Consider the following 9673-nt stretch of genomic DNA (forward strand, 5'->3'; position numbering starts at 1 on the left):
AGGAAGGAAGGAAGGAAGGAAGGAAGAAAGAAAGAAAGAAAGAAAGAAAGAAAGAAAGAAAGAAAGAAAGAAAGAAAGAAAGAAAGAAAGAGGGAAATTGAGAGAGGAGAGAGAGAGAGAGAGAGAGAGAGAGGAAGAAGAGAATGGCAGGTGGCAGGGACCTGGTCTGGAATAGAAATAGTCCTTTATTGGAAATTACAGAATCTAGCAAAGGAAACTGAGAACAGAACCAAGAAAAGCAAAAAGAAGCATACATAGATGACAGCATGGAGGTCAAGGGTCAAAAGCATCAATAAAAGCTGCTGCTAGGGGTCCAGTTGAAGTTTCTGCTAGCCCACTCTTGGGAAAAGTCTACTACAGAGTCAGAATGTCTATTTTTAAAGGGTCTCTTGATATACAATGTAAACTCTAGTTATACTTAATAAAGAAAAATTGCAAAAATTACTTATTCAGCACCAAAATAGAGATTTTCTTAAAGCACATAATTATTCATTCAAAATGTCCTCCCAATGCCAAACATTTAAATGTTTTCAAATATCTTAGTGTTTGGCATCATAAAAAACCAAATGGACAGATGTTTAGCAGTCTATTTCTTTCCACAAATCATCCTGGCATTTACCGTCAAGTGTGAAACACTCCAGAACTTTCCAACCTTGCTGGCCCGGATTGCCATCTTTTTCACTGAATGCAGTGGTTTCCCCTGCATTTTATGCATTGTTGGTTTTCTAAGTCTCTTAGCATCTGACAATGTTCTGAGACCTGCTGATAAAATGCCACATGCACTCCCTCCTACCACTGAATCCAGACGAATTTTTAGTTAGTAGCATAAGCGCTCCAAGTTCCCCATATTGAGTTTTGCCTGTTGCCAAGGTGACAAAACCCTGGGACTGGTTACTATTCCAAAGCACACAGCCAGACTTCCGTCACTATGATCTATTCCATTTTCTGTTTAATTCCAGCCCCAGAAGCAATCTCAAGAATTATACAGAGTTGCACACCTGCTCTTCTGTCAACCATTATTAACAGGATCACAGTATCATAATGTAGAAGGAGACCTGGGGAACTCATGGAAGCAACATGCTTCCTTTTCACAGAATTGTTAGCCTTTCCATATTTAAAAGATATCCCTTCCCTCCAACAGAGAAGACTCTGCAACTTCTTTTTTTTAATTGCTCTATGTATTTATTATCTATAGTTAATACAGTAAGAGGGGTCAAAAAGCTTGCAGGTACACAATTTCTCAAGAAGCATTGTAGGGGAAGAGAAGGGCTGAGATTTATCAACTGTATCTTAGGGTCTTGGTGGGTGCATTCTTGGGGGAGGTGGGCCTCTAATTCCTGGTGGAGGGGGTCTCATTCCTGGAGGAGGCATGCCTATAGGTGTCCCTCGAGCAGGGGGAAGCCCAATGGGTGGGCCCATGGGTGGTCTCATACCAGGTGGAGGAGCCATAATGCCTGGAGGTGGGGTTGCTCTGCCTACAGGTGGAGATGGAGTTCCCTGTCCTGGCAGATACTGGGTTGGGGCTCCTGCAATGCTAGCAGTAGCAGCAACAGCAGCAGCTGCAACAGTGTCTCTTCCCTGTGGGGTCATGCATGACCTGCTGAGATGGGCCTCCAACTCCTCTGACAGGGCCTGCTAATCCAGCAGGAGCTTGGGGAATAGATACACCTGCTGGCACTCCTCTGCCAGTTGCTCTTCCAACCCCAGGGCCACCTGCAGCGCCTGCAAGAGGCACACGAGCAATCTTTAGGAGATGGGCCCTCCACAGTCATGGAAACCAAGTTCTCCCCACGTAGCAAGACCAGACCCAAAACCCGTTTTTCTTCACATTCTGGCTGTTTTGCATTCCTTGGCTTGATCTTCCTGAACTCATCACAATCACAGGTTCAATGCAGGCTATTAACAAACAATGTAAGCTTGACCAAAGTTTCACAAACAGTGGATGGGTCCTGTTTTCCTTGAATTCCACCACCTTGAAGTTGCAATAATGCTTTAACCACCTCTTGGTGTCTCAGCTAAGAATGCCTGTCTTAGTTCTGCCTGGAAATCCACCACAGGAACTTGCTGTTGCTGAGAATGTCTTGGGTACAAGTGACACTCTTGGGTGCTCAGTGAGGCTGTCCTTCGACATTTGACCTGGACCTCGACCTCTGGCATGTGCTGTTCAGTAGTTCTTCTCAAGTGTAAGAAATCCCAATTCTCAAAATAAAGGCATCTGGGTTGTCAAAAATCTTAAGAAGCCCAAATCTAGAATGTTTTGGTCAAATAGAGAGCACTTTCACTACTAGAATCCACAAGCCCAGCTGACCATCGTCAGTCCATTCGATTCTACAACTTCTAACACACAACTCCCAGCATTTAGTGACATCCACGCTGAAGGACCCCTGGCTGTACAGCATCAGCACCCACTGCATTCAGACATCAGCACTGGCAGATGTGGAAGAAATGGGTTTAACCTAGAGACGACTCAGACAGAATACTTGGAATTCTGGAAAATGCTGGGGAAACTTTGAAAATAGAAAAGCACAGCCAGTTCACAAAATAATGTTTTCAGAGTTAGATTACTCATGCCTGAGAGAGTCCAGAGGTCATCCAGTGTCCACGCCGGTCAGTTTGGGAGAGTGGCTGGAGTTAGAGTTGCCACTCATTGTACTCTTTGTATGTGCCTCTTTCAGTTAAACTCCTGGGGCATATGATTTGAACTGTGTCTACTTTGCTCTACAGTCTTCCTTGCCATCATCAGCACCGGAATAAAATTGCCTTTTTAAGAAGAGAGTAGCTTTTTAATTTTTCATAGTTTCCTAAAGGGGTTTTAAGAGGAGTAATAATGTTCAAAAACTATCTATCCAGCCAACCTTTCATCAACATTCGTGAAAGACCTGTGTGTTATGTTGAATGATAAATACTAGGCAAGAAAACCTAGCATTAACACCTTTAATACCACCCACTGTGTGGACAGCCTCCAAGTTGACAGTGAAAGTTCGGCAGCCAGTTTATCTCCGTGAAGCTCATGATTTCAGAGTGGGGAGGAGAATAATCAAAGAATTTCATAGACAAATAATAAATCAGGACTTTGTAAAGGTTCTCTGAATGTTCTAAATAGGAGAATTGATCTAGTTAAAAAGGAAATAATGACCATGTAGGAGTGTACCAGGAAATAGTGGGCCAGAGAGAGCATCTCAGTGTGCCCTGTGTGTGGAGGAAGACTTTTGAAGAACTAAAGAAGCCCAGTTGGATGGCAGAAGAGGATACTCTGGTGACACATGGATGAAGGTTGGGATCAGAATAATTGAAAGCCATTATACTTCTGTGTGCTGTGAAGGAGATGGGTACCATATGGTAGCTGGCAATATGGTAGGGGTGTAAACGGAGGTAAGAGTCATTTGGAAGATGAATGTAGTGAGTTGTCCTGCAGGGGAGAGAATTGGAGCTAATTTGGGGGTAGAGTGATTTGAGATTAGAGAAATTTCAGGGCTTATCCAGCAACCAGGGGACCCTAGACTTGACAGTAAACTGATCTATGGCTAAAGGCAAAGGGTGAGTAAGACAACTGGCTAGAGATCTGGCTTATGTGTGAGGATAGGTGACCATGCCACTTACTGAGATAAGACTGTAGAGGATAATAGTGGGGGAGGGGGAAACCCATGACCACAGAGGGTTCAGCTTTGGATGATTTAGCCATAGGTGCCTGTAATTGTGGAAGGAGAGAGGTCAAGAATCAACAGTCAGGTCAACAGGTTCAACTGTAGCTGGGAGTCACAAGGACATGTCCTGTTACCCTGGAAACCAGAGAAGGAGACCACTCCAAGAGAAAAGGATGTCAAAAGGGTCTATGAAAACTGCAATCTACTCCAGTAGAGAGGATGTGGAGATTGTACATATAAAACATTCGCTTGATGGGCATAGTGGCTATAATCTCAGACCTTGGGAGGAGGAAGTAGGAGGGTCAAGGGCATCTTCTGCTATACAGTAAATTCAAGTTCAGTCTAGGCTAAATGAGTCTATCTCTGTCTGTCTCTTTCTGTTTCCCTCTCTGTCTCTGTCTCCATCTCTGTCTATGTGTGTGCTTGTGCTGAGTGTGTGTGTGTGTGTGTGTGTGTGTGTGTGTGTGTGTGTGTGTTGTTGTTGTTGTTGTTGTCTACAGAAAATTTTCTTTGTGCAGAGTGGCTGATAATATTTTCAGGAGAACCATGGAAGACTGAAGACACATAGAAGGGCAAGCAATGCATTTGGCTAAGAGGGAAGCCACAGGCATGTTAGGTGAACAGAGTTTATATTGAAGATCACCACTGGAAATGATGGGGGGGGGAACCCAAGCGTTTGATTCTCTACAACAACAACCACACACCTGCTAAAGCAAAGAGCATCATTGTTAGTACTAGGGGACCCTAAAGAGACAGCCCATCGTTCTCTCTGTGCCCCTCCACTCTATTAGGATGCTTTCTATTGGGGAACCGATTGGAGCAGTTGTCTGATCCTGAGACTTCAGCAGCCCTGCAGGGAGGCCACTGTGGGGTTTTTATTCACAGCACTTACAAACCCCACAGCTCAGAATAGGGCTCAATTCTTAACTCTGTCGGCTGGTGACCACGCCTTGGTACATGGTCTTTCAGAGATATCTCAGAGCCAAAGCAAGCAGAACACAGTATGCTTGGGCCTGAGAGGGTAGTGCTTTGTCTTGACTGTCCACCACTGACAGTCAGGACTCAAGCTCTCTAGATCAGATCCAGCCGAATAGCATTTACATTAGTACATAGTGAAGGAATGCAGGCATTGTGTAGAGAGGAACTCTGGGGCACAGAGCCCAACAAAGGTCACATAGAACAAGGCTTGGAAATCAACTGCAGAACACAATGACAAGGCCAAGTACTTCCCATGTGCCAAGCGTGATCTCAACCTTCTATATGTAGGAACTAAGCAGTCCTTACAAAGATCTCCCTGTGGTGGTGATGGGAACAAAGGGACAGATCCAGATGGGCTAAGTCAATGGCTCAAGGAAGCAAGCCTCGTGGATGATAGAGGGAAGATATGATTTTGGGCAGTCCTACCTATTGCAAGCTCTTCTGTGTGAAATAGCTTCAAAGACAGTGTTCTGGGCTGAATTTTGTACCCAAAAATCACAGCACCTCAGAAGGCAAATGGTTTTGTAGATACAGTCTTAAGAAATGATTATATTAGAATGAGATAACTATGGGCTGGAGAGATGGCTCAGCGGTTAAGAGCAATGACTGCTTTTCCAGAGGTGCCAAGTTCAATTCCCAGCAACCACATGGGGGCTCACAATCATCTATAAGGAGATCTGATGCCCTCTTCTGGTGTGTCTCATGTCTATGTACTCATACATAAAGTAAAAAAAAAAAATCTAAAAAATAAAAAAGAGAATGAGATAACTAGAATGTTCCAAATTCAATCTGAATAGAGTCTGGAATGTGACATTTAGGCACACAGAGACACAGAGATATTTGTGCAGGGGAACTACCACGTGATGATAGGAGAAGATGACAGACATTTTCCAGACAAGCTCAGAGACCTCAGCAGAAACCAACCCTGCCCACCTTGGCCTTGAATGCCTGAACTGAACTGAGAGATGGTCACATGATGCCACAGGCTGTGCTGTCTTATTATAGTCTTATTAGAGTGAGTCACAGGCAGCTGAGCTACAATAAACTGGATCAGCAAGGAAGACTGAGTCTGAGGAGGGGACCAGGTCAGCATATTCCAGGTTTAGGTCCATCAATGTGATTAGAGGCCTCTACCATAATTCCCAGAGGATTTCTCTATCCTCGCAGGAGCGGAGGCAAGCGTCATGAATTGGAGCTCTTCCATTGCATGATCCCATGAGTCTTTTATGTTCCTCTCTCATGATGTGTTCCCAGGCACTGGGGGCACAGTGGGCAGGTGGGGACGTGCTCACTGCAGGCAGCGAGTCCTTTGAAGACTCTGAGGTCACCATCTCTGCTGTCCCTGTCACAGCAGTCATTTGAATCTCGATGGGATTGTTTTACAGCTCACAGTTACCCTCCCTTCATCCTGCCTCTGCCATCTGGTCCCCTTATGCTTCCACGGAGGGCCAGTGGCTTCTTTGTCTAAGTACATTTGTCAATAGTTTATAATTTCTCTTGTCATGATCAAAATATTTACTTTTACATTAGACAAACTTCTGGAAACTTGGAAGAAAATGGGTTTTTCCCCATGTCTCTCTTTAAGCTGAAATTCTGATAAATGTGGTTTTGGAAATCAATTAATTAAAATAAATGACCAAAAACTTCCTAAACCAATATAATTATACAGTTCTATTTGATCTGGGTAATCTAAAGATATACTATATTTATATCAGATTAGCTTTCATGCAGCTGGTACAGGGACATACAATGAAAGTGACCACCTCCCTTGAAACCCAAATGGAGGAAATCCTATGTCTTGGATTCTCTCTCTCTCTCTCTCTCTCTCTCTCTCTCTCTCTCTCTCTCTCTCTCCTCCCTCCCTCCCTCCCTCCTCTTTTCTCTTCTCTCTTTTTCTCTCTCTCCTTTCTTTTTATTTATTATTGTGTGTTTGCAATGTGTGTGTATGTGTATATGTATATGTGTGTATGTATGTGTCTGTGTGAATGTGCCTCTGTGTGTATGTGTGTATATCTCTGTGTAACTATGTGTGTGTATCTGTTTGTGTATTTATATGTGTGTGCATGGATGTGTCTGTGGATGTGTGTGTATCTGTATGTATGCATGTGTGTATGTGAGTGTATACATTTCATAGCACACATGTAGAGATTAGAGGTCAAACTTTAGGAGTCAGCTCTTTCCTTCTGCCACAGGTACGAGTTCCAGAGATAAACTTGGGCTGTCAGCTTTGAGTGGAAGTGATTTTTCGTTCTAAACTGTCTCACTGGCCCATCTTTCTTCACCCCCCACCCACACCCCCTTTTTTCCCCACTTTTGAGACATAGCCTAGGCAGGACTCACACTTGAGGCAATCATCCTGCTCCTGCCTCCCAGGGGAAGCCCCTTTGCAGTCTCTGGACTTGAAGCTCTGACTTGCACCCTTCCCAGTTGCTCTCTGCCCTCCTAACCTGTCTCTTTTATCACAAGCTGATAAACTTTGCTTCTGGTGAGATCTCTTGCTGCCGATGCCTCTAGTAAAGGGCTTTAATCCTTAGATCTACTCTACTGGCCGGCCACATGGCACACTTGTCTTGTGCTGGAAGATCCAGGAGGATAGACTTGGTGAGAATGCCAGCCTTGCTTTCAGGCTACAAAGTCTGATAAATGCCCTCTCCTAACCCCAAAAGCTTTACAATGCCAGAAGGCCTGCATCCCAACGGGCCCATGACACCCATCATTGCCTGGCACACTGAGTGTACACTACATGAGTGTGAGAATGGCTCTGTCTTCTTAGCCATGGGACATTATCAGCAGAGGTGGAGTGGAGCAAGAGCATGATACAGATAAAGTGAGTGATTCAAATCATTCTGAGAAAAGGCAATGGGACATGGAGTGACGTCTCATGTTCATATGTTCTGTGGTTTTAGAGGACCAGGAGCTTCTTTTGATTTTCAGATCAACAACCCCATTTTAAGGGCAGTGGATGCCACAAGTATTTATAGGAATTAGTGAGATTCTACACACACACACACACACACACACACACACAATCCCTAGCACAGTGTCCAACATTTAAACATAGTGGCTCAGGACCAGAGCCAGGGTCATGTGTGCTGGCTTGCTATACTTCCGACCACTTCAATATCCCTCAAGATTATCCTCAGGCTTGGAATAGAATATCTTTAGGACAGCAGGGAATGCAACCAGAGCTGACCAGTAATGTTCTCCTGACTTCTTCCTTGGGGTGAAGGGAGAAAACTTTCTGTGCCATGATTAGAAGCAGTAAACCCTAAGAAGCTTGGAAATGGAGTGTGGGAGTCCCACAAGGCTAAACTCCCCGTGCTGATCAACACACAGCTCTTGTGAAAAATCCCTCATCTACAGTTCCTACCCTAAGTCACAATCAGTGAGGCTTCTAACCCCAGGGGACTGAAGCAGCCTGGGAACGACTGGAGACTGTGATGCTAGTCTAGTCCAGCTTCTCTCCTTAAACAGAACTGCATCTCCACGCTGCCAGCCAACGGGAGCACTTTCATCCTCTGCAAGGGAACCTGAGTCCAGAGCATCCCTATGTGATGTGGATAGATGATAGAATACTTCATCTAAATTGTCAAGTATGATGGAATAGACATTATAAATGTACATCATACCTTATAATTTACATAATCGTCACAAATCGTCATAAATCGTCACGGGTTCGATTTATATCTGAGGGAAAAGGGCCTTTTATTGGAATAAAAGGGGGGATTGTTGAGGTTTTTTTTCTTTTACTGTTTATTGGAATGTAAGTGGTGACCTCCAGAATTTGGGGCCTGCTTTTAATCTGAGAAATTCTGCCCCTGGATAATTAGGATTGGTAAATAAAGATGCCAGGACCCAATAGCTGGGGAGAAGAGACATAGGCGGGGTTTAGGTTTCCCAGGCTAGAGACCACGAGGGAGGAGGAATCAGAGAGAAGCAACCATGGATAAAGAACATTCAAGAGGGAGAACAGTAAATATATAAAATAATTTATATATTTAAAAAAATCTTATAGAACACCAATTAGAGTGGACCAAAAAAGAAAATCCTCCTGCCACATAATAATCAAAACACAAAATCTACAGAACAAAGAAAGAGTATTAAAAAGAACAAGGAAAAAAAGCCCTGGGCCCTGCCTGGCCTTATGCTGGGCACGGGGAAAGGCTGAAATCACTTAAGTGCCCTCTCCGCTCTGGGTCTTCTTGTCTGTCTATTCCCTGGTGTCACTGAGGTTGCAACTTCCCTCACTACTGCCTTTCATTTCGCTTCAGTGGACACCATACTGGCTCAGTCCTTACCATATCAAGTTTCCCTGGGGTTAAATGAGAGATAGGCTTGACTTGTACCTACACCTAGAAAAGCATACTCCTCTTGGCTGCAAGACTGACAAGATGGTGGAATGCTTGTTCAACCTGGATTTGTGGTTATTTCATTTGTTCTTCTGCTTTCCACATGGCAGCCATCTACTGCTGGACTCACAAACGTCAGGGTCTCACTGCTGCCTTTGCGGTTTTTGTGCAGTGCTAGGCACTTCTCCCTAACTGAATCGCTTGGTGTGCGCACCTCTGCGCTCATCCCTACTGGACACTTTGGCCTCCCTCTCCATGTGCACAGGGGTTGTTTCCACCTGCTTGCTCAACACGTGGCTCTTGATCTCATATAAAGATGGCTTCAGGTATTGGGGGCATAGCTGGGAACAGAAAACACTGGAGCCCTGCTGTCATGGAGCCAGGACAGGGGTGGGGGAGGAAGGGCAGCGCCCCTGTCATCCAACAGCTGTCCATGGCTTAGAATTGCAAAACAGGAGACTGTCACAGAGGCTTAGTCACGGGGAAGTGTCCTGACTCTTGAAATGTGTAGAAGAGTTCTGGCAGGAAACCTGGGAAGAGAGAGAGACAAGAGTGTAAAGTCCTCAAGGCTCCAAGTCCCTTCCTGAGAGGGCTTTCCTTGGGCACTAATACAATACATTATTCAATACATTATTTCTTTTCAATACATTATTCCCTTCCTTCACGTTGAGATGATAGAGTACCTCTCTCTCCTTCTCCCCC

At 44.6% G+C, this 9673-nt stretch overlaps 1 pseudogene; it reads right to left on the minus strand.

Moving 5' to 3' along the window:
• Positions 1 to 1239: 1239 nt before the first annotated feature.
• Positions 1240 to 1877, minus strand: LOC110309827 (annotated as a pseudogene).
• Positions 1878 to 9673: the final 7796 nt, after the last annotated feature.

The sequence above is a fragment of the Mus caroli genome, chromosome 14 (genome assembly GCF_900094665.2).
Source record: "Mus caroli chromosome 14, CAROLI_EIJ_v1.1, whole genome shotgun sequence".
NCBI classification, from domain to species: domain Eukaryota; kingdom Metazoa; phylum Chordata; class Mammalia; order Rodentia; family Muridae; genus Mus; species Mus caroli.